At 34.4% G+C, this 25,615-nt stretch overlaps 2 long non-coding RNA genes across 2 annotated transcripts in view; one reads left to right on the top strand and one right to left on the bottom strand.

The window, feature by feature from the left end:
* Positions 1-4,318: 4,318 nt before the first annotated feature.
* LOC136024804 (uncharacterized) overlaps positions 4,319-25,615 on the bottom strand; it is a 62,276-nt gene continuing 40,979 nt past the window's right edge. Inside the window, exon 3 of the long non-coding RNA XR_010616925.1 lies at positions 4,319-5,125. This is a non-coding gene — a long non-coding RNA (uncharacterized LOC136024804). The remainder of the gene's footprint in view (positions 5,126-25,615) is intronic.
* LOC136024802 (uncharacterized) overlaps positions 24,108-25,615 on the top strand; it is an 84,698-nt gene continuing 83,190 nt past the window's right edge. The window contains exon 1 of the long non-coding RNA XR_010616921.1: positions 24,108-25,196. This is a non-coding gene — a long non-coding RNA (uncharacterized LOC136024802). The remainder of the gene's footprint in view (positions 25,197-25,615) is intronic.

Here is a 25,615-nt window from a genome sequence, read left to right as displayed (position 1 = left end):
TAGCAAGCAATATCAGAACAAACGAATTCAATTTTTCTATTAGATATCATGTTATTGAATGAGTAGAAAATGACTTGTATTCACAGCCAAACCTTTTGTTAATACTAGAGGATCATCTAATTCAGTTCTTAATGTTAACTGGCAGAGTTCCAAAAAGGAAGTGTTTACGGGGATCCATTGAAAATACTTTATATTGTAATGATGAATGTGATCTTGGCTGGTTTTATGTTCAAGAACACGTAGGAGGTGAAAGTTTCTATTACCAACTCTCGATGTTTCAAGGAATGATGCATAAAAAAATATACAACTGTTCGAAGAGAAGCCAGGTGGATAGTCGGCAAAAATTACTTTATTCATTCCACTGGTGCTTCCAGCACTTCCACCATATATTACATTTTATTTAAAACCAAGAACATCCCTCAGATTATCGTTGAAAGTAACCTTTTCATTTTCAATAGGAGAACTAATGTAGATCTTGCCCTATTCCATTGAACAGTTAAATTGAAAGGCACTATTTCTACCAGCAGATATTCTTTTATTGACAGCAGGACACAAATCATTCATACTACCAAATTCATTGTATGGTAAGTTAATAAATGGAAAGGAGAACTAATTTGGAGAACTACATTAGGAGAACTAATGTAGATCTTGCCCTATTCCATTGAACAGTTAAATTGAAAGGCACTATTTCTACCAGCAGATATTCTTTTATTGACAGCAGGACACAAATCATTCATACTACCAAACTCATTGTATGGTAATTCACGGTAATCGGGTAAGGTAATTCACCCGAGCTCATTGATTCTATCACTGACTCGGTAACAAGTGTCCAATCATAATAACTTTTATGTCATATATGCGATCTTTTCTCAAGATGCCATATGTATTTTTGAGAATACAATCGATAAGAGCAACTTCAAACTTGCCATTGAACTTGATGATGGGAGAGAGTTTTTTCCAAAAACCATTTGATTTTATTCAAATCGTTGCAGAATGAATCAAAGACATTGGACACGAATGCAACATAGAAATCATTTGACATTGTATATTTCTTCAACTGCTACCAAAGAATAAAAATCAGAGCTATATCCTAGCCAAAACAAGCTACTGTCTCTTGGCACCTGTGTATACTATTCTGTAATATATTTTGAATTTGATAAATTTCACTACTATTTTTGACCTTTTGAAGTTCATAGTCATAAAAACTGCTGGTTATCTCTTGATCGTCGGTGTCTCGTAAATGATACGTTACATATTTAGTGTCTAGTATTTTTGACACTTTAAAAAGCTCAGTAGACCATAAGTAATTCCCCTTTTCGAAAATGTTAATAGTTCAATTAATTCGAACTATATCACGAGCATTGAATTTTTTCCTCTTCTTAAAAGACTTTTAACTGAAATATTGCTTAAGAAAAATGTCAAGTGTATCATGATCTCTTCAATGAACTTCCTGAGGGCTGAATTTCTCAATCGTAATTAAAAGTAGCAGTATTTTTCAATGAACAATCTTTTGAAATTAAAGGTCGAACAGTTCTTATCAATCGTTCGGCCATTGCTGCCAATATAGGACTATGACTAAGATATAGCATTATATTTTATTTCAGAATAAACCTCATCTATATGTGGATTAATAAATCCACGATTACAATCCGTTTGAATTTTTCGATATTTCAAGGAAACCTTTCTAAAGCTCTAGCAACTTAATTACCTCTCTTTGTCCAAAGTGGAATAGCATGTGCATAGTGACGAAGGACACTGATTGCAAGTAGAATATATTTCTAGGGTGTATTCTGATGCCTTTGAATCTCATCTATAGTTAAAAGATCTACTTTTATTGTATGCAGTGGGAAAAAGGCTTTAGTTTTTTCGATAATGATTACCACGAAGCCTATGATTTCGATGTAGAGTGTAACTTGGTCCATTTTATAGAAGTACGCTCAAAACCCTTTTTGAAGTACGGTTATACGAGGAAGTATTGTGGGAGAGCTTGGACTTCTCACTTCACCAACATTTTCACTAAAAAATTTCAAAACCTCAACCATTTTGAATGCAAATGTAGTGTAGTGTCTGCTACCCTTTTGCAGACTAGTGGGTGGTGATTGTGGTGATGAGTTGTTATCAAGACGTCTTCATTTTTCTCACCATTTTTGGTGTCATTAAATCATTGTTTCTACTAGTAATAGCGATATGTGTGCTAGAATTATCCAAGATTGATCTAAAATATTCTTCTTTTAATATTAGACTACTGCTATGTTCCATTAATCTTTTTAGAATTCGTTTATTGAGAATAAGACCTTTCGGTAATTTTGATATGATTAAAAAGCTGTATAGATGATTGTCATATGATAAAGTCATTTTAGGATTTGTAACCACATCATATATTATGTCAAGGAAATTATAACTTTTTTTCCTGAATTTTGATTCGATTTCCTTCATTATCAACTTGAATTTTGTTCACTTTCCATAAAACAAGTCAAGAGTATTTTATTTTGATCACGATGTGAGCGTGGCAGTAGGTCTCCAACACTTGATAAAACATTGAAGAATGTTGAATCTCGATAGAGATAGTCGATAGTCGATAATTATTCACAATTAGCCTCGAGGCAGTGTTGTAATTTTCATATGCATGAGTGTCCTTACACTTTAATAAATATTACACACTTCATCATCTGGGAAGCACTGTTTAAGGAGAAGGAAGCAATTACAATCGTTGATTTTCTGTACTTGAATCAATTAACTTAGGGATTTTCAATTTGAATTCTAAGAGCAACAACTTCTCAGAAGATTTAAGTATAATATTATATGATAAAGAACCATCTTCTCATGCGGCATCTAAAACTTGACCCTCCTGCAAACGTACCTACGCTTGTAGAATGAATGAATTTATTTATATAAACAGGTAGAAAACACTGTTGTTTAAAGTTTAAAATACAACATTATATGATGGTCCACGAAAGCTATTCCCTCTTGATAAAATTGGATTGCTTGGTGATCATGGTCGGTTACTGACATCCCTCAACCACTAAGCTCAACAAGTTTACCCTTAAACACCCAAGACATTTTTTCCTTTTAATTACCACCTCGTCTTCTGGTAGTAGATTCACTGAAAAATTTACGTTGTGCAGCCATAAAATTGACTTATTGGCTGTTTTGATAAATGCAGCCATAGCTGCGCCCATAGAATCTTCCCCATCCAATGTCTCAAATACCTCTACCAACTGCATGGTATTGTTCGAATATCTTTGGTAATGGGCATAAGAGACTGAAATGGCTTCATGTTCTTTGACACGATACAAATTTGATGGATTGTACACAACTTTGAGTTTAGCTTCGCAGTCTAAGGTAACCTAGTCACTCTCTACGATGAGTTTTGAAAGTTCTTGAAGCGGAAGATAGCTTTTTCAACGCTAAATGTTTCCACAGAGTGGTATTCATGACGCTTACAGTGTCTCATATGAGGCTTTAACTTTAATTCAATGCAGAGACACATTGGAAAATATTAGCAAGTACCTTAGAGCCCCTTTTTCTACTCACCCAGAATTCGACTAATGTCTGTTCTTTGATTTACATGTCCAATTGAATAGGGTTCTGTAGCAGGTGTGTAAAGAAGCCATACACAGCTCTTCACTGATTCAATGAACAGAGCCCTCACAGGATTTATTATCCCTTTTTATTATTGTACTTACCATCCTCAAATTCAATATCATATTGTAAAACAATAACAACTATCTATAAATGCTCATTAACCCACTCAAATTTATCTATTTCTGCAAGTGTTACTGGATATTCACCATTTAAACAATTGAAATCTACTTTAGGAAACTTTTCCCCAACCCCCATTAGCTACCAATTTGTCCAACTTCGTCTTACTAACATCCCTTAACAAGGGTTTGTCAGATGCAATAAGAAATGCATATTTGAAACACCGAAGCCTTGTCTCTGAGCAAATTTGGTGTACACCTTTACATCCCACTAAATCTGAATTCTATTTTACAACTTTAGCCCTTTTCTCAGCACCGACAATTAAAATAAAATCTTTTTCAAATTTACATACATTTACATCTATATTTTTATTAAATAAAACCACTGACCCACTCTCCTTCCCATTATAGTTATTCAATTTTGTCACAATACTGTTCACCTAGTCCAAAACTACACCTTAAATATCTGTAAGTGCGAGCAAGTATTAGTATTTCAGTTTGCACATAGTGCGAATACACATCACCTAGCTTTTCAATAAGAAAATGTTTGTGTTGAGATTCTTTTATGCTATCCCTCCCACCCGATTCCCAAATCTTTTTCTCAAGAAGGGCTTGAATGTTTCCAATATAGGAGTGTGCTATGTTTACTAGATCTGTGGTAATATCCCCCGCTATCAGAGTGTTAAATGAGTCCTCAAATGTGGCTCTTTAAACATATATATTACGCAAGGCAGAGTTTGACAAATAAAAGTCTGGCAATAATTAACGTTGCAGGGTTTTCCTCTACCACATCACCACTACCATTCAGTCCTACTTTAAAATGAGTGTGTATAAGAGTATTGGAGCGCGGATCGGAAATCACCCAGCTCACTCTTCATATTTTTGAGTGTATTAGGACTGAGGTACTTGGCCCAAGCAAAATCATTGTCTGATACACTTTGTTGTTCAAACGCACTTGGCTGAGCAGGTCAAACATTCAAACCTTCCATTGAAGTATTATGGGAAATAACATTCGCCTCTTTAAAACCATCCACTAAAACACTATATGTGTTAAGATTGAGGTGGTCAATCCAAGCAAAATCATCAACTGATACACTCTGCTCTTCAAAGACACTTGTCTGAGAAAAACTAACAGCCAAACCTGTGTAAATGCAATTGGCTGAGCAGAGCTAGCATCCAAAACCAACGTTAAAATACAAGATGGCGTTACATTACCAACATTCGTCTCTCCATAGCAATATTCTGATAATTTATGGTTATTAGGACTAAGTCTGTCAAGCCAATCCAATTCGTTGTTATCAGAGGGCAAGTCAATATGGAGCTTATCTTGAAATTAGACTGGCGGTTTTCAATATAGATATTTCCACACCGTCAAAGAGGTTGTATGTCACCTGCGTTGGCACTGACAATTCAGCTAGGTTAACCTAAAATAATAATAATAGAAGTTATTTTTCTTCTGAATGGTAAGGTTTATAAAGCTGAAAAAAATAATATGAATAGCCTGTATTTTCCTACCATTTAAAGCCCGCGCACAGTAAAAATTATTAATGCATACACACATATATACGAGGAAGAGTGCAGTTAAATTTAATTTTTTATTATGTTTTCAATGGGTTAACTGGTCAACTCCTAAGGGCTCTGAATGGTCTCTATCCTGTTCAAAACATCGCCAAGTACATTGCAATCAATATAGCCAGGAGACTGGATGTCTTCTTCCCCAAACTTGTCTTAAATTGTATTAATAATCTCTCCTTGGTCTTTTTGGTTAGGATGAATCTCTAATGGCCTAGAATAAAAAAATCTTTTAATATTCATTTATGTTAACCTCGTCATATATGTACACGAAAAAAATAGAATGCATAGAGATAAAATAATATTTAACAATATTAAAAAAAAGTAGTACTAGTAGTAGTAGTAGTAGTAAATATTAATAGTAGCAGTATTAGTAAAGCATTAGTAGCAGTAGTAGCAGTAGTATCAGTAGTAGCAGTAGCAGTAGTTGTAGTAGTAGTAGTAGTAGTAGTGGTAGTGGTAGTAGTAGTAGTAGTAATAGTAGTAGTAGTAGCAGCAGCAGCAGCACTAGTAGTAGTAGTAGTAGTAGTAGCAGTAGTAGTAGTAGTAGTAGTAGTAGTACAAGTAGTAGTAGTAGTACTAGCTGTAGTAGTAATAGTGAATAAATGAGACCCAAAACGAACAAAAATTGCAATGAATATTTAAGTCAAACCTAGAAAGAGCAATTACCACAAACAACAGTGGAGCTAACTTCCACTAAGGATTCTAAAGGCCAGAAAATCTTTAGCGTTTTCCCATAACATCTTTTTAATTTAACACCTTTTTTACATTTATACAGCATCAACAACGTAAAAAAATATATCTCAACGTTAAACAATTTTTAAAATATGACTAGTGCCACCTCTCCCCTTCCCCCTCTCTCCAAGCCATTAATTTCCACTCCTAAGACATTGCAGGTAAAATATAAAGATATTTACGCTAAGATATGAATAAAAACTTGAAAAAAAAATTTGGGAGTGGAGATTTGGGGCCATAGACGGGGACGTGGGAGGGGCACTCATGGGGTACTGTTATGGGCCCTGTTATAACGTTAGCAAGAGGTATACTATGAGGGCTTCTTACTGAATAAGTCAGTACAATATGTATGATACAGAAAGCATTTCTTTAATATTTTGCACTAGACGTATCTTGAGTTTAAGTTTAAGAATAATACTTGTTTTGCTACAGAAATTATCTATAAACCTTAATACATAAAAGAACCTCAGAATTCTCTAAGAACCTCAATGACGCACGTTTTAAACCCATTCTGATGCTAAGAATATATTACCCTGATTAGCATACCAATATTCTTAAGGCCTTCTAGATGTGCATATTTGATAACAGTTAAACAACAAACTAGATTGATATCTAACCGTTAGCCTGAACTATAGACTCGTGGAAAGCACTCGGAATATTGACTCTTATGTTTGTAAATTTTGATCTATGAAAAATTAGGTTTCTTAAAGGATAAATAAAGATAAGGCATTATAAATATGATAGATTTTGAATTCGAAAGTACTTACATGTAAAGGCTTATCTTAACTTTACTTATTCATTATAAATTAGGCGCTAGACGAAAACTAATAAGAATCTTACATTCAGAAGGACTGTTATACAAAAGTCATGTCATTAGAACGCGGTCTTCAAGTTCTCCCCATCCGTCCTTTTAAGTAGCACGAGCAGAATATGTGGTCATGTAAGTATGCAAATTGTGTTTCGCTTGTACTATGCTAATTTTGAGCCCATTAGAGAACAGCTGGCAAAAGTGCAATTTAACAGTAAATCTTGTTTCATTCTTGACGATTTCAACATCAACACGTTAGATATTGATTCTTCAGTAACCTCTTAACTTCTAAATCAATGTCTGTCTTATGGTTTAGTCTCTACGATTAACATTCCGACTAAAGCTTCTAGGACTTCCGCTAAGCTTTTGGACGATGTATTTTCAAATGTATCTTTTAGTTCTCCAGGAGTTTTTGTAAATGTTGAATCTGACCACTTTGGTGCCTATGCTGAATTTCAGGTATTTACTCATAAGCGAGTAAATCCTGACTTGAGTAAAAGGCTGTTACTTTTAGTTTTAGTTAAATAGATAAAAAGTATTTGACGAAAATTTACCTTACTTTTGAAAATAGGGGGAAACACTCCTTAAAAGTAATACAACCTTAACGAAAATCACACCATCAGATTCAGCGTATCAGAGAAACCTATTGTAGAAGTATCAAGCTCGTATCTACAGAAACGTGGAATTTCGCATTTTTTGCCAGAAGACAGATCACGGATGGGTGTTTAATTGTTTTTTTTTGTTTTTTACCAGGGGTGATCATATTGACTCAGTGGTCCTAGAATGTCCCAAGAGGGCTCACTCTAACAGAAAATAAAAGTTCTAGTGCCCTTTTTAAGTGACCAAAAACCTTGGAGGGTACCTAGGCCCCCTCCGTCGACTGATCAAAATTCTGAGATAGGCATTTTATTAAACAGAGTCCAAAAAACCTAATAACTATGTCTTTGGGGACTACTTACTCCCCCATAGTCCCCGTGGGAGGGGCTGCAAGTTACAAAATCTGACCGTTGTTTACATATACTAATGGCTATTGGGTAGTGTACAGATGTTTGCAGGGGGCCTTTTTTGGTTTGGGGAGGGGGAAAAGTTTGGGGGGAATACATAGGAGGACCTATCCATGGAGGAATTGGTCATGGGGGAAGAGAATTTCAATGAAGGGGGCGAAGGACTTTCTAACATTATTTAGAAAACAATGAAAAAATGAATACGAAAAGTTTTTTCAACCGAAAGTAAGGAGCAATATTAAAACTTAAAACGAACAGAAATTATTATGCATTTGAGGGGTTCACCTCCTCGTAATACCTTGCTCTTTACGCTGAAGTATTTTTAGTAATTTCAACTATTTATTCTACGGCCTGTCTAATTTGTGACACGGCATTTGTGATTCAAGGATCATTCTTAAGGAATTCTTAACATACGAATATAGAAGTTCGTTACGTAAGTTAATACTTAAGTTACGTATATTTCTTACTAATGAAAACGTTCGTAAGAAATTGAAAGTTCTAGTTGCCTTTTTAAGTATTCAAAACATTGGAGGGCAAATAGGCCTCCTCGCCCACTCCTTTCTTCCCATAATCGTCCGATTAAAACTATGAGAAAGCCATTTAGCCAAAAAAATTAATATGTAACTTTCGTTTTAATTTTTTGTGTGCGGAAAGCCAAATTCAAAACATGCATTAATTCAAAAACGTTCAGAATTTCAAAAAAATCAAGTTTTTTTTAACTGAAAGTAAGGAGAGACGTTAAAACTTAAAATGAACAGAAATTACTCCGTATATGAAAGGGGCTTTTCCTCCTCAACGCCCCCTCTTTAAGCTAAAGTTTTTTTACTGTTTTAAAAAGCAAAGTTAAGAGAAAGAGTTAAACTTTAGCGGAAAGAGCGGGGCGTTGAGTAGGAAAAGCCCCTTTCATATACGGAGTAATTTTTGTTCGTTTTAAGTTTTAATGTCGCTCCTTGCTTTCATTTAAAAAAACTTTTTTTTTATTTAATTAAGTATAAGAGAAGGCGGAAATATAATGGAAAGAAGCCGTGGATCTTCTTCGGAAAATAAATTTAAGAGATAGATTGTTTAACTTACAATCTTTAGAACCTACGGATGAGAAGAACAATACCGTGTTTTTGTAATGGTTCGAATAATTTTCTCCGTGAGGCTAAAAAGTGTATTTTAGCTTGAAATTTAAGGAAGCTGAAGGAAACCTGTTGAAGATAGTGAACTCTCTTTATTAACTACTAAATTACAAAAACTATAAATACACACAACCGCCCTGGGGAAGGCTCAAAGAGCCTGATAATCCGTAGTGTTATATGTCAGAGTCCTAATATATTAGCATCTGAACTGATAGTAAATTAGGCCATAGCTGCAGACGATTTTACGGTTTGTCTTGATTCTCAGAATCATTTTATTTCAGTAGGTCAAAAATAGCCACGAAATGTACATGCCATGAAAAATTGTTCTTCGGACAGTGACTTGTTGAGCTTAAAAATTCTGAAATGTATTTTTCTATCTATACTTAGCCTTTTAGCATCATAAATTAATGATTATTTTAGACAAGGTAAGTTCCCCGATTGTTTAAAGTATGCCTTGTTTAAAGAGTGACACCGGTTTATAAAGTTGGTGACATAAATTATCTTGGTAATTATCGCCCAATATTAGTTTTGCCAGTTATTTCTCCTCTTATTGAAAAATATTTTAGCTCTCGGTTAACCAAATTTCTTGTAAAGTTCGATCTTTTGAACATTAATCAGTTTGGATTCCGGAAAAATAGGATGACGGAGGATGCATTGATATTTTTGACAAGCATCATCAATGCGACTTTAGACAAAGGATTTAAGGTTAGTGCAGTATTTCTAGACCTAATGAAGACTCCTGATACAGTTAACCATGGTCTACTCTTGGAAAAGTGTCAAGTTTATAGGATCCGAGATGAAGCTCTTGATCTTCTACGGAGTTTCCTTAGTAGCCGATACCAGTTTGCAGAGATGAATTGTTTAAAATCTAAAATGCACCCAGTCAGTTGCTGTGTCCCACAAAGATTTGTTATTGACCCGATTCTTTTCCTCTTGTTTATTAATGATATTATTAATTGCACCCATAATTGTTGTTTTAGCGTTATTGACATGACTAAAAGTCTCCGGAATGAAACTATGTCCTTATTTGCGGATGACACAGTGGCTATCAGTGCTACAAAGATAGAAGAAATACTCCTAATATCGATGAAATATAATATGGATAGGTTACATTCTTGGTTGAGGGTAAACAGGCTTAAGATTAATCTTGGTAAGTCAAAATTTGTCAAATTTTTCTCGATATCTGTTTTTTATCCTTGGATTAATGAACTTGTAACACATCGTGGGATTTTAAAGCGTGCTTTACCGATTAAGTATCTGGGGGCTTATATTGATGAGATTTTATCATTCAATTTTCATGCACAGTCTGTGAGTAAAATTTTGTCTCGTAACCTAGGTATGATAAGAAAACTTAAGCATTTATTCCCTACATATGTCCTTCGCCTCCTTTATTTTTCCCTTGTCTATCCATATATTTTGTATTGTAGTAGCGTTTGGCTTGGTACATTTGCTTCCGTTGACTGGCCTCTACGAGTTCTTCAATATAATGCTGTTCGTTTATTGATTGGCCAACAGCCCCGGGATTCGATGCGGAACGTCTACGAGCGAATAAGGATACCACCAGTCACTGGACTACGAGGATTATCTACACTTTTGTTGATTTTTAGGCTACATCATGATACGAATATTTTAATGTTTTGACAGTTTAGTTAATTTGAGATTAATATTCCATTAGTTGTTTTGACCTGGTTGACGTTTTCTGTGCTTCATAAGGGGATTAGAAGTTGAAATCATCTAGATCAGAGCTTAAAAATAATAGTGATATTTCTTTTTTCAAGAGAGAAATAAAAGAAATCCTTTTTAAGAAATATGAATTTTAGTTCTTATGTGCTAGTTTCTATTCTTTGTTTTTGGTGGAGGGTGTAAATAAATAATTGAGTACCTTATTGTGGCCTCTAGGGGTAGGAAGTTATTTTGTATGGAATGTATGTTTATTAAGGAACGAAGGCATTACCATACGACATTAGGACCTCTGAAAATGGGAAGTTAAAATAAAGATTTACAATAATTTCTCAAGAATTTTTAATCTCAAACTTTTCACTTGGTTTTATTTTGGCCTTATTTCTGTCAAAAACTTTGCTTTGTACAACTAAATGGCGGAGAACATCGCTTTACTATGGTGTAGTCTCTCTTGTTATTTATAATTAGTATTAGAATATTCAGTACCCCTTCAAATGAGCCCTCTCTTAATAATTTAGGACTACTTATTCGATAGGATCACCCCTGTGGAAAGACAATTTAGTCCTCTACTATGGTTGTGCAAAACGCTAAAATTTTTATTTCAATGTTTATCAAGATCACTCCCCTCTCTGGGCTATTTTCCCTGTTTTTCTAAATTTAGGCTTAATTTTACTTTAATGAGCAATTTTAAAGAAAATGAATTTTATATATTGAAAATCAAACGGTTAATGGTAACGAACTGTAAGTAAGGAGCGACCTGGATCAATAGTAACCGAAACTCTTTAATACCGAATTTGGATACGAATAGATATATTAAAAAAATTGGAGTTCTATTCTAGTTCCAATTAAACAAATTTCAATAAGTTTAATCTTACCCATCAAAGGTTACGAGCCTGAGAAAATTTCGTTGAAAAACGTGATAGAATCATAATGAAAATCGCATCATCAGATTCAGCGTATCAAATAATCCTACTATAGAAGTTTCAAGTGCTTATCTGAAAAAATGTGAAATTTTGAATTATCTGCCAGAAGAAAAACCACGGATACGTAATACGTAATGTTTTTTTCCCAGGAGTAATCGTATCGCCCTAATGGTCCTAGAGTATCACGAGAAGACTCATTTGAATGGAAATTATGAGTTCTAGTGCCCTTTTTAAGTTACCAAAAAATGGGAGGGCAGCTATGCCCCCTCCCATGCCCTCTGCCCTCAAAATCTTCCAATCAAAATTTTGAGATAGCCATTTTGTTTAGCATAGATGAAAGGCCAAATACCTATGCCTTTGGGGATATCATGACCCACCCACAGCACCTGGGAATAGGCATTTAAGTTATAAAATTTGCCTTTTTTTCGAAAGTATTTGTTATTGGGAAGTATGCAAACATTTTTAAGGGGGGGGGATTTTTTGCAGGTGGAATTGTCTTCAGGGATATTTTGGCATGGGGGGAAGTTTCCAAGGGATAAATTTTTTAGAGGAAATTTTTGAGGGAGTTTGTTAGACTTACTATACAAAATACTTCTTATACCTTGCTTTCTCTTTTCCGTCTCAATTTTACGCGTGGAGATGTTAAGGGTTATTTTCCGGGGTAAATTTTTACCAGGATTGAATTGTCTAGAGAATACATCCTTAGGGAGGAGGGATTTTCCCGAGAAGGAGTAGCCAAATTTCTTGGCATTATTGAAAAAGATATCAGAAAATTAAATAAAAACATGTTTTTTAACATTAAAGCTAAAAACTAACAGAGATTATTACGTATGTGAGGGGGATACTCCTCCACAAGACCTCACTCTTTACGCTAAAGTTTGAATTATGTCCCAATCTTTCAAGAAGGACTCCTGAAACACTATGTTCGTATAATTAGAACAATAAGAAGCTTCCTTTTTTAAAGTACTAAAGACCTTTAGCGTAAAGAGCGAGGCGTTATGAAGGAGTAAGCCCCTCATGTACGTAATAATATCTTTTTGTTTTCAGTTTTAATGTTGCTCCTTGCTTTCAGTTGGAAAACCTTTTTTTAATCACCTTGAAAATCCGTATCTTTAATGCATAATTTACTATTGACATTTGGTACTTATATATTATAGCGCCTATGTTAAATTCTTTGTCCATTGAAGCACTGTAGAACCGGTTTCTTCGTTAGTTTCTTTCAGCTTTACAAGAGACAAAGAAGGACAAGTGACAGAATAGATGGGAAATTTGTAATTTGGGCTATATATTTGCTCATTAGGGAGGGTGGGGGTTGGGTAAAGTATTTGGACAGTGTGAAGTTACAAAAAATTCTTACTTCATAATATGCAGAAAAATTGTCCCTAGTACATTTTCCTAAAAGTAAATATATAGCCCAAATTTGTTTCTAAAATATTATATTTTCACCATATTTTGCTATATTTCAATAGAATTAATCAGAGAAACAGGTTCTACTTAGATGAAGAACTTAACATAGGCGCTATAGCATATAAGTAACTGAATTTGGATTTTTTTTTTATTTTCGTTTGCTAATTGCGCGAATTGCTCCTTACTTACAGTTTGTTACTACGCACATCTGGGATATAAGAATGCCAGCTGTCAGTTCTGACTTATTATCAGATAAGGCTAAGTTGTTTATGGGCAGACAAGACACGTTTAGTGATTCACGGAACAATCACATGTTATTTACAGCTTTACCTCACCATTCTTCTTTGCTCTATTACTATTGTAGCACATTTGAACTCGCTTCCTGAAGGATAAGCATGGCCATTTTAATCCCTTATAGTGTACAAACCTTTAAACAGTTCATGGCAACGAATTTTTTTATTCCTAGGGATCAACCTATCGACCCAGTGACCCTAGAACATTGCGAGAGGGTTCATTTGAACGGAAGTTAAAAGTTCTAGTGCCATTTGTAAGTGACAAAAAAATAGATGGCAACTGGACCTTCTCCAACACTAATTTTTTTCCAAATTTACCCAATCAAATTTTGAAATAGCCATTTTGCTCACCAAAGTCTAAAAGTCTTTGACTTTGATGATGAAATGATCCCCCACTGTCCCCGGGATAAGGGCTACAAGTTGTGAGCTCTGCCCATTGTTTACATATAGTATTGGTTATTGGGAAGTACACAGACATTTTCAGGGGGATTTTTTCTAGAGGGGGTGACTTACTTCGGAGGATCCTTAAATGGAGGAATTTTTCATGGGGGAAGGGAATTTTCAATGAAGAGGGCACCGGATTTTCCAGCATCATTTAAAATCCAATCAGAAATTAAAAAAAAACAAGTTTTTTTTAACTGAAAGTAAGGATCAACATTAAAAATAAAAACGAACATAAAATATTGCGTATATGGGGGGGGGGTCGCCCACATTCGGAAATTGATTACGTCTTGTCGTAAGTGTTACGTGTGTGGAAAATCTGCTATATCTGGTGTGAGGAGACGCATTATAGAGGAAGTATATCCAGATTTGTCAATCAAATGAGGTTCCGAGATGTTCACGTGGTGATGGAGGGCAAGAAACCCCTCAAATTGAGTAGGAGCATATAAAAATAAATTGTTTCTGTTATCGTTTTGATGCACAAAAAGAGATACTATGAGATGCACGAATTGTCTGCAAAATGAAGAAATACGATTTTTTTACGTGAATTAAATCATAATTCAATGAATGTACCTTTTTTTACAGGAAGAGCCCAAAATTTTGGATAGCTACTAAAGAAACATTTCGTTACAACCTCATTATTTAGAAAGATTTTCCTTTTTGGTATTTTTTTTTCTGTGCAAAATGTTTTCCTTGGGCCCCAAATATTCAGGAGGACGTCCACATCCTTGCAAGAGAACGGTCTAAATGGAGGCACCACGTAGCATCACTCTCGACGCTGGAATCATTTTGGCAGGAGCATTAAGTCAAGTTATGTCAAGTCTCTGTCTTAAGGTATTGTCTTAAGGTTAATAAGGAAAAAACACAAAATGACAAAAACTGTTTAACTTTTAGAAGTTGGTATTTGCTTTTATTTCTCCAAGCAAACTTCATTGTCTTTTTCCTCGAGCTCCTCAGGGTCATTATCATTGACAGTGGTCTAGATTGTTTCATTATCATTAGATATTTACTGTGGGAAAAAGTTTTGGTGCCATATGCATCTGACACAATATTCCTTTTTATACTTTCCAGAGCTCCATATATCACAATTCAGGCTCATTAACGAATTTCTAGCCACTTTATTTTCCATTAACATCACATATTCCAATTTTTCCCTTGTATGCAAGGTCATAAATTCTCGCTTACCCTTCAAGACCAAAATAATTTTGTTGTAAAAACAGTGTGGAACGTACAATCCGCGAAAAAGTGCCCGGCAACTTAGATAATGGTCCTCTTTCCCTAAATTATTGTCAACAAAATTCTTCGTGACTCGTTTCGAGTCCTTCTTTAAGTCCTGTTTTTAATTAGACTGAAAGAGCTCTGAGGCTATTTAACATAAATGAGATTTCTCCTTAGCTCTAGTTAGCAATTAATATCGGATGTGGGGCTAGTTATTCAGCAACGCAACCCTGTGAAGTCATTAAGAATTAAATTGGACAAAAATATGAAAGCAAATAAAAATTTAATATGAGAGTAAACAACAATTTTTTTGACAATTGTTGATATTAAAAAATTGAGATAGAAAAATATTTTTTTTTATTTGCCCCAATAAGTCCCAATATATCAGCAAATGAGGACGAATCAGCTTAAACAAACACAGAAAAACTTACAAGAACAGGTAGCACAATGCAAAACAAATATCATTAGCAGGGATGATGAAAGTGAGATTTAGTTAATTTCACAAATAGAAGAACTTAGTTGCAAAAGGGTTTCTTTTTTTTGTAAGTGGAGCAATCTTTTCAAGCTCGTACTTTTTTCTTATGTAATTTCAAATTTAACCAATTTTCTATCTTTTGAAAAACCATGAAAAGTCAATTCTTTTAATGCATTAAATAAAAAACAAGTTTTTTCAACTGAAAGTAAGGAGCAACATTAATACTTAAAACAAACAGAAATTATTACGTACATGAGAGGGTAGCTCCTCCTCAACACCTTAGTCTTTACGCTAAAGTTTTTTAGTACTGTAAAAGAAAAGCTTCTTATCGTTCTATTTAAACTAGCATAGTGTTTCAGGAGTCGTTCTTAAAGAATTGGGACATAATTCAAATTTTAGTGTATGGAGCGAGATGTGGAAGAGGAGTAACCCCCCTCATATATCTAATAATTTCTGTTCGTTTTAAGTTTTAATGTTGCTCCTTACTTTCAGTTGAAAAACTTGTTTTTTTTTATTTAACTTCGGATTATTTTTAAATAGTGCCGGGAAATCTGACAACATCTCCACGGAAAAATCCCTTGTTCTTACGGATTTATTCTCTAGACAATTCAATCTTGGTGAAAACTTACCCCAGACAATTACCCTTAACATTTCAAAGCGGAAAATTGAGTCGGCAAAGAGAAAGAAAGACGTGAGAAGAATTTCTTATAGGAATTCTTGCAAATCCCCAAAGCATAAAATTTCCCTTCAAAAATTCACCCCCGCTAGTTTCCCTCGCCATGGAGAACTATCCCGCTGAAAATCCCACCAGCAGAAAATTCCCCCTTCTCCACCTGAAAAGCATATGCACAACTCCCAATATAAAATACTCTACGTAAGCAGTGGGCAAATTTTGTAACTTAAAGAAATTTTTACAGGGGCTGGGGGGGCTATGATATCTCCCAAGGCATAGTTGTTCGTTCTTTCAACTATGCTGAACGAAATTGGTCATCTAAAAATTTTGATCGGAAAGTTTTGAGAAAAAAGGGCATGGAAGGGGGTCTTGTTGCCCTCCGATTTTTTGGTCACTTAAAAAGGGTACTAGAACTTTTAACTTCCGTTCAAATGAGCCCTTTCCTAATATTACAGGACCACCGAGTCAACACGATCATCTTTGGGAAAAAAAAAACATAAGAAACAATCAAATAAATACGCATCCGTGATCGTTCTTCTGGCTAAAAGTACAAAATTCTACATTTTTTTTAAAATAGGGGCTCAAAACCTCTACAATAGGGTTATCTGATACGCTGAACCTGATGGTGTGATTTTGTTGCATTATATAACTTTTAAGGGGTTTTCCCCCTTTTTTCGAAAACCAGGTAAATACGCTCAGGCTCTTAACTTTTGCTGAATAGAATTAAACTTAATGAATCTCATATATTTGAAATCAGCATAAAAAGGCAATTCTTTTAATTTATCTATTGGCATAAAAATTCCGTTTTTTAGAGTTTCAGTTACCGTTGAGCCTTGTCGCTCCTTACTTGCAGTTCTTTACCTCGAATTGTTTGATTGACATGTACTGTTTGATTGTCAATCCTTTCAATACATATACTGTCATCAAAACTTTTTTGATTTCAATTTGATTTCAAACTCCTTGATTTCAATTTGTTGTCACACAATTGTTTAGTATATAAAAACCAAAACCTGCTATAAAAAGGTGTCTTTCACCCACAGCACATGTATATTCAGTTTTAATCCTAATGGAGGGAGACTGGAGATCAATTTATACCTTCCCCCCACGCACCCTCTTTTATTTTTACCTGAATGCTCGTTGAAATTAAAAACATGCGTGTAGAAATGCAATCTTTTCGGCATCAGCAACCCCCTTTTACCACCAACGCAATGATCCACTGGTCGTCTGCAATATAGCTGATGCTAAATCAAACATCCCTCTTCATAATTGTACTAAACGTCAAGTGAGTTACCTTAGCCAAATAAAGCTTTAAAATACGTGTCTGCAACTCTATATCAACCATTTATTTTAGTATGTGCATAATTCGATTTAATAAATTTCCATTATAATCACTTGTTCCCTTGGGGGTGTTTCTTCCATTTTCAAAAATCAGGCAAATTTTGAATCATCATAAGAAACATATTTTTGTTTGTGTACATATTATTAGAAAAGCTCCATTTTAGTGTTTCGCTTGGGCTGCTATGTGCCGAAGTTGCTCCTAACCTGCGAAATTAGATTTCCTCATTTTCAAAAGATTGGAAAATAAGATATATTACTCAACCATTTTTGATCAACAAACCCATGCATTATTGTAAAATTTAAACTGCGGATTATTAACTCAAACTGTGACTCAAAGATATTTTCCCAAACATATCTTGTTATTTTCCTTATTAATAAACCCAAAAGTATTATATTATAGTTAATTACCTTGGTGTTTTGTTTTAATTGTGTGTTTTTAATTGATGATACATAATTTAATTCCCTTGAGATTTCAACGTTTCCAGATTTCAAATTCTCTTTGTCGTTGTTGCCGCTAAAAGGTTATCAGTATAATTTGCTTTTGGGCGAATTTGAAAGTTCAGCCAAAAATTCGGTGAATGTGCATCCTAGTGTTGATTCCCTGACTAAGCAAGTGGAAGAGGGATGGTCACCTGCTGCAAGCCAGGTGCACCTGCTGGGAGTAAATACCTTAAATTGCGAGGATCAGGTAAGAAGGGATCAAAGCTTCTTCAGCAATAAATCTTCAATTTTTTTTCTCATCTTTAATGGTTATAAAATCATCAAAGATAACTAAGTTTTGACACTTAGGATCTAGGTCATCTACATCAATGATATTGCTTTGGGGGATGTTGAATTAACCAAAAACCAATATTTGTATCATAGTATTACTGCTTCTACATAATGTTAAAAATTTTTGAAACATTTTATTCAGCATACAAATAGCAGGCCAAACTGTAATTTCTCAAAAAACACAAAAGATTTAAACTATAATTTTCTTTTTCCCCGAAAAAGACTATGTCACAACAGAAATTAACTGTAAAAAAAAGTTTTCTGCAAAATTAGTTAGTCAAAGAAAAGTAAAAACTCCATTTAACCAAAAATGAGCAAAAATAAAATCTAATAATTTACCAAGAGTAAACCTACCACAAATCAGCATCGATAAATAAATGAAACCCAAAACGAACAGATATTACAATAAATAACGAAGTCAAACTTAAAACGAGCAGAAATTAACATGAGTAGGGCTCAAAACCCCCATGCCTTCCCGAGGCTGGAACTTTTTTGCACTTTACTGAATTTTTTTTTAATGTTTTCGATTTAATACAGCAATAAATCAAGTATTATTAACGATTTAAGGAATCAATACAAGCATATGTATTTTAAACTGACAATTCACATAATTTGCACTTTATTGGAAAAACAAATATAAACATTTTCACTTTTGTAACAATAAAAGATCAAATATATTTAGCATTTTTCAAAATAAATATCAGCATATGTGTAATAAACTGACAATGTAAAATCATTCGTGTTTTTCAGTAAAGTGCAAATTTTGATATGGACTTAGGAATACATAGGGTTTTTTTGCCCTACTGATGTAAATTTCTTTCGTTTTGAGTTTGACTTGGTTATTTATTGTAATTTCTGCTTGTTTTGGGTTTCATTTATTTATCGATGCTGATTTCTGGTAGTTTTACGTTTGGTAGATTATTTGATTTGATTTTTGCTCATTTTTGGTTTAATTAAGTTCTTTACTTTTCTTTGAAACACTTATTTTGTGGGAAAAGCTTTTTAATTAATCCCTATAAAAACTCGATTTATTTGATATATGTATTGTTCTCAATACTCATTGTTTTAAAGTTTCATTTACTATCACCTCTGGTCGCTCCTTTTTTTCCAGTTCCTTACCACAAAATTTTCAATCATATTTTTTTACGAGAATACATTATTTACTGGTTCAAAACCGAGCCAAGTTTTTTTATTTTATCATTGAATCCTTAATTCACTCCCGTTGTTTTTAAAATAATCCCAAATTTGATCATGTATAATATGGATGATAACCCTAAATTACGCACTGTCCTCTCGTAAAACAAGCTATATCTGAAATCCTTGACATATTCCTCCTTGTTTTAAGACTTAGAATAAAAAATATTTGGAAACCGAATGTTTTTTTTTATCTCTTGTTTCTGTCATCCTGTTATTTACCACTTCGTACCTGTCATTTTTTATGTATACTTTCAAGCTGACGGAGCCGGTTTGAATGACAGCGCCAAAATGAGCACTACTTTCTACTTTTATGGGATTATCAATTTGTGTGATACATTTTTGTGAGTGGGGGTAAACGCGGAAGTGTCATGTCTTAATAAACAGTTTTTACGGGCGGGTACAGTCACCAAACTTTGCCACTGACTTTTTGTAGATCACAAACCTGTCGGCTAGTTTACAACAGAGTAGAAAAAACAATGGTAAAGAATACGGTATAGGAGTTCACAGTCCCTACCAGTGGTACTTATATCTGTTTCATGACCCTTCAGCCTGGAAGTGCAATGGGATAGGGGGGTGGAGTCAGCCACCCCATGTTTTCACACACCCCTCCTGTTTATCTTTCCCACATTTCTCAGGATACCCGTTTAGAGCTGGGTCGAATATGACTGAGCTTACAGAAAGCCGCCATTGACCCCGCGTTTCAAACTGAATAACCAGTGACACCAGGACATAAGCCCTGTCCTCACGGACAAGGAATTTCAAGTCTAGCGTGCAAGTTTATAGGTATATTATACTGGCAAAAAATGAAAAACTGGCGTATTACATATCGACATTTAAACTAAATGTTAAAAATAAGTATAAAATTACTTGCACTTTTTCGGCAAAAATTACACTAAATTCCCTATAAATGTTTACTTCTACTGTAACTCATCAGTTTGTAAGCTAATGAACATACTGAAAAATTATAATTGTAAAAACAAATGAAAAAAATTAGGACAGCTTTTGTACACAGTTGTATAGTTACATCGCTACCCGAAAGTCGCTTGAACTCACATTTTTTCAAGCTCAGTTTGAACTCAGTTTGATTTTCAAGCTGAAATTGCTGCCTTATCTTTGCAATTCGGCACCGATTTGGCAATCGGCGCCGAACAGAGCTATCTGGGTCCGGCCCTTAAGACAAACGATATCAATGGAAATGTATCTGACAATGACTTCATTTACATGGTTTCACAACAAATCCAATAAATTATAACGATAGGATCACAAACCCTTGTAAAATATCAAAACATCGTCAATGCCAAACTTTTTATGTGAAAATAAATCTGGTGTGCTCCTCCTGATAGCTATTTGACATTGTGTCTTTCTTTATTAAAGCACACTTTTCTAGATAAATGTATTGATTGTAGATAACACTATGTTTTCCCACCATTGTTAGTAGCAATGTTTTTCTTTGTCAAACATTAAAGATGCCTGAATAGATGGTTTATCAAATGATCTTTGCTACCTGGCTTAGGCAATTACTGACAAACAATGTTACCTTCTTTTTCAAAGGCTGAGTTTTTGGCAGGTACTTGATACATAGCTATATAGCATACTGAAGGTGGAGCATAATGCATGTAACTCAACTCTGGTTTAACTCAGTTACGCCCTAGTTTTCTATAATCTTAGAAACATAGGGGAACATAATAAGTTGTTTTATTTGTACTAGTTTTGTTGATGTATATTGAATACGCTGTAAAGTTGTAATTTTTGTCCGTTTCAAGTTTCCACTTCACTCTTTACTTCCCTCGGAAAAACTTTTCAAATTAATCTTTGCTTGTTTTTGATTAAAATTTAATAGAGAAACAACGCCACCATGATACTTCTTATTTATACGGAATAATTTCTGGTTGTTTATACTTCTGTTTATAATTTCTGTTTGTAATAACTTCTTAGTTTTAGTTTAATATTTACTTTTTAATATAATTTCTAGCCATCACCAATCTAAGGATACCAGACAACTCTAGAAAATACGGCAAACAGCCTTGACAGCTATGAAAAACTTTCAGTTTTTTACAAAAAGTCTATTATCCATACATTACAAAACAATCCGTGTTTTCAGGAACGTTTGTTTTTCGATGAATAAAAAGCTGTTTTTACTCGGTTGACTTTGCCTGAAAAAGCCATAACAAAGACAAGTCTTAATAAATCGCATACTGACTGGTAGAAACTAGAAGGCTACTGTAACAAAAGAGAGCTGTTTAAAGGCTCATTCAAAAGTTTATTTTGATATCTAATCATTTTTTATAGATTTGACTTGATAGCACATTCCCATAAAGTGTACTTTCGATTGTTTCCCCCATTTTTTCATGTGAAAAAAGCTTCTTTTCCAATGAAATGACCACAAAAAGGTGTTTTTCAAAACCTTGGCAGGAGCAAAAACTAAGGTGACAAGAACTTCCCTTCCGGTATATTACCTCCGTTAGAACTAGCACACAGGCTTCATCGCAGAGTGAAGTTTGTAGGGTTCGATTCAAAACTGTTGATCATTCAAGCTTGATTTTGGGTAGTTTTTTAGTTGAAAAAGTTTTTAGTTTTAGTTAATTTGTTTTCACAATAATCTTTTACTTTGAAGATGAGTAGGCAATTTATGAGACTTATTAAAAGGGTATGAAGGGGAAGTATAGGTAAGTATACGTTCTTTTATGCTTCCAAACTCTTCCACTTAAGAAGTGGCACCAAAATACCGTTTTCAGTGCTATATGGCATTTATGGATGGTAAGATTATAAAAAGCCCATAGATATGGGTAATATCTTTAAAATAAACCTTCCCGGGATGTGCTTGAAAAATGAATGCTTCACATTTGCAAAAATAGTGGATTATCTGAAAAGTAATTATAAGGAAGGATAAAACATGATTAAAAAAAACCCAAGCATGAATCAAACGCATGGTGATCTAATTACTAATTTTAGCACTGTACTAACATAACCACACCTCTAATAATCCAATTAAATATAATAATAATGCAGGACTTTAATTGTGTAGCTTGTTAAAGGGACCTGGAGGAGGAACATACTTAAGTTGTTCTTGCAAACCTTCTGTTTAGGGTCTCGGATCATAACTATTACAATGATACCGTTTTATACTTCCAATATGTTCCACTTAAGAATCGGCACTAAAAGTGTTGCTTTAAGTACTATATCTCACTTACGACTGCTAGAATTGATAAAAAGCACGTAGATATGAGCGAAAGTTTGCAAATGAGCTATTAAACATCACTGTAAAAAGTTCTCGTAGCCCACTAGCAACAGCTTTTCCACTTGAGACAAGGCACCAAAAGTGCCAGCTTTAGTGCCATTTGAAACTTGCAGATAGTGGAACTTATAGGAAGGAGGTAGGTATGGGCAATGTTTTCTATATGAGCTACCAAAAATCTATCTACGATGTTCGGGTAGCTCGCTAGCCCCACCTCTTGAAAAATGACATAAAAAGTACAATTTTTTTGTGCTATGTGGCACTTACAGATGACGGAATTTATATCAACCACGCAACAATGAGACATAACTTTTGAATGAGCTCTTAAGCAGCTCTCTATGACGTTCTAGTAGCCGACTAGGCCTGGAAAAAAGAAGAAAAAAGACCATTTTAACGTTTTTTTAGCTTTTAGTTACTATGGACAGTGGTTCACTCTTCACTAATTTGCAGCTACTGCTTCAACCATGACAAAGACTTCATTGCAAGTTCTCCCAAGAAACTAATTAACATTGAAATATGTGGCATCTAATTGATGGTAGAATTTAGAAGAGCCTAGTAAATATAAGCAATAGCTTTTAATTGAGCCATTAGATATCTATCTACGATGGTGTGGTAGCCTGCTAATGTTGCAGTAGCTGGTGAGTGGACGATTTTCGAAGCTTACTAAGGGAGATGGGAGGCGGAGTATACGGGAGGGGCTCTTGTAAACCTCCAGTTAAGGGTTCTGGAACATAACACTTACAATAGTACTTGTTTTTTACTTCGCAGCTTTTCCACTCCAGAAGTGGCACAAAAAGTGTTATTTTCAGCTCTATATCGAACTTACAAATGGTAGAGTTGATAAAAAGCACGTAGATATGAGCAATAGCTTTCAAATGAGCCATTAAACGTAGCTTATCCACTTGAGACATGGAACCAAAATTACCGTTTTAAGTGTCATTTAAAACTTGCAGGTGATGGAATTTATAGGAAGAATGTAGTTTTGAGCAATATTATTTATATAAGTTATACAAAATCTGTGTACGATGTTTTGGTAGCCCATTAGCGCCACCCCTTGAGAAATGGCATAAAAAGTGCCCGTTTAGTACCATATGGCACTTGCAGATAGCGGGATTTATAAAAAGCACGTAGATATGAGATATAGCTTTTAGATGAGCCATTAATATCTCCTGGAAAAAAAGATAGAAAAAAAGGAAACAGATCTGTGCTACCGATGCAAAAAAGTGATTTTCCTTGTTATTCAAGGCGAAACAATGTAAATTCCCTATATTAGGTCTTCAACCATACTGATTCTAATAGTACACTTTTCATTTTGATCTGACGCTGTTTTCGAGAGGTTTCAGGCTTTTGTCCGAAACCACCATAAATATCCTTTTGCAATAAAGCTTTACTTTTAAGACTAACTGAAGTAATAGTTTCCATTCCTAAATCAGTATCAGTATCGTATTTTTTTATAGTCAGTTTTTTTTAAAGCGTGTTTTTCAACTTTTAGTTACTATGGGCTGTTGTTCACTCTTCACTAGGTTGCAACTACTGCTGCAACCATGACTAAATTATCTAATTTAAACCGTAATGATTTAATAAAACCCGACAAGTGAAATCCAGTATTGCCGTAAAAAACTTCCCTTACGCTTAAGACAGTGTTGCCAATTTTTCTTTATTAATTGAATAAAGACCTTCATAAGCTTCTGCCTATTTTTTTCGGTTTTTTGTCATTTAATCTTTTTCCAATAATTTTACTTTTAGGCAAGTATCCACTTATTATTACGTCCGTTCGTGTAACCTCAATCAACAGCCCTTTTCAGCTCCAACAGGAGAATATCGCCACAGGAGCAAATTAGAGGAAGGATTGGTGGCTCTTTCTCAATGCCCTAAGCGCCCATAGTGGCACAAAGAAACTAACATCTAAGAATTCCGCGTTCTTAAAAGTTTAAGTATTTAAATTTACATTAAAGAAGTATTAAAATTTACGGCTTGTGAAATTTTGCATTTATTCTTAATGGCTCATGAATCTGCCATGAAACGCTGTTGTCTTTTTAAACCTATTTTTCTGCGTCTATTTCCTAAAGTACTCTCCACTAAGCCCCAAGTGCTCATCTTCAGCAAAATATTGGTTTATAAAACTTTCTAATGCCACACATTTTTTCGGCTAATAAACTTGAACATGTTAAAAATCCCTAAAAAGCTTATCACAGCTAGAGAACATCCAATTTAAAATGTCATCCCACCTTAATGGTCTTTTACCCTATGTCATTAAATGACTATAAAAAATTTTCTCTAAATACTTAAAACAAGGCCAGAAATATATAAACCGGTGTGTGGCAGTAGTTTATGAAGCGTTTGAGGGTGTGGTAAGTGCCAAAAGTCGTAAATAATGAGAAGACACGGCGTTAAGATGGGAGCAACTTGATGTGTTTGCATTTTTTCGAATTGGCGTGGTGCTTATTTAGTATCCCATAATGCGCGAAATATTATGGAATGTATTTAATTAGAATAGACATTTAAAAAAAGAAAAGACACTTGTAGCGTTGCAAAGGTATGGTGCATGTCTGCGAAATGGGTGTACATAAAATGATACAAAATGAAGATAAGGATAATGAGGTAAGTCAAATTTGGTCCATGTTTCTTCGTTTCAAATTAAAGCACAGGAATAAAAACAGAGTAAAGATACAAGATGCAAATAGTTAAATCGTATTGAAAAGTTTGCTCAGAAATTCAGTATATACGGAGAATTTTTCTTCGGGGATCTGGGGAACCCTTTTTGGGCTGGTTTGGGAAGGGAGACTCGAAAACAGAAAAGAAGTTTTTTTTATTTGAAAGTATTAAGCCACGAAGCTGGTACGCATGGAGAGGATAGATCCTCATTCCTAAATTTTACGATATTTTCCATAATTTTGAATTTCACCTATCCATAATTTTTTTCTTGATTTTTCTCTTAATGTTCTAGTGCATTGGTTTGCCTCATCAGCCCCCCCCCTCCACATACACATAAAATGCTGCGTTCATGCGTTGTACTAAAC

This window comes from Artemia franciscana, chromosome 3 (assembly GCF_032884065.1).
Source record: "Artemia franciscana chromosome 3, ASM3288406v1, whole genome shotgun sequence".
Taxonomy (NCBI): Eukaryota; Metazoa; Arthropoda; class Branchiopoda; order Anostraca; family Artemiidae; genus Artemia; species Artemia franciscana.
This window is presented reverse-complemented; position numbering and strand designations above follow the sequence as displayed.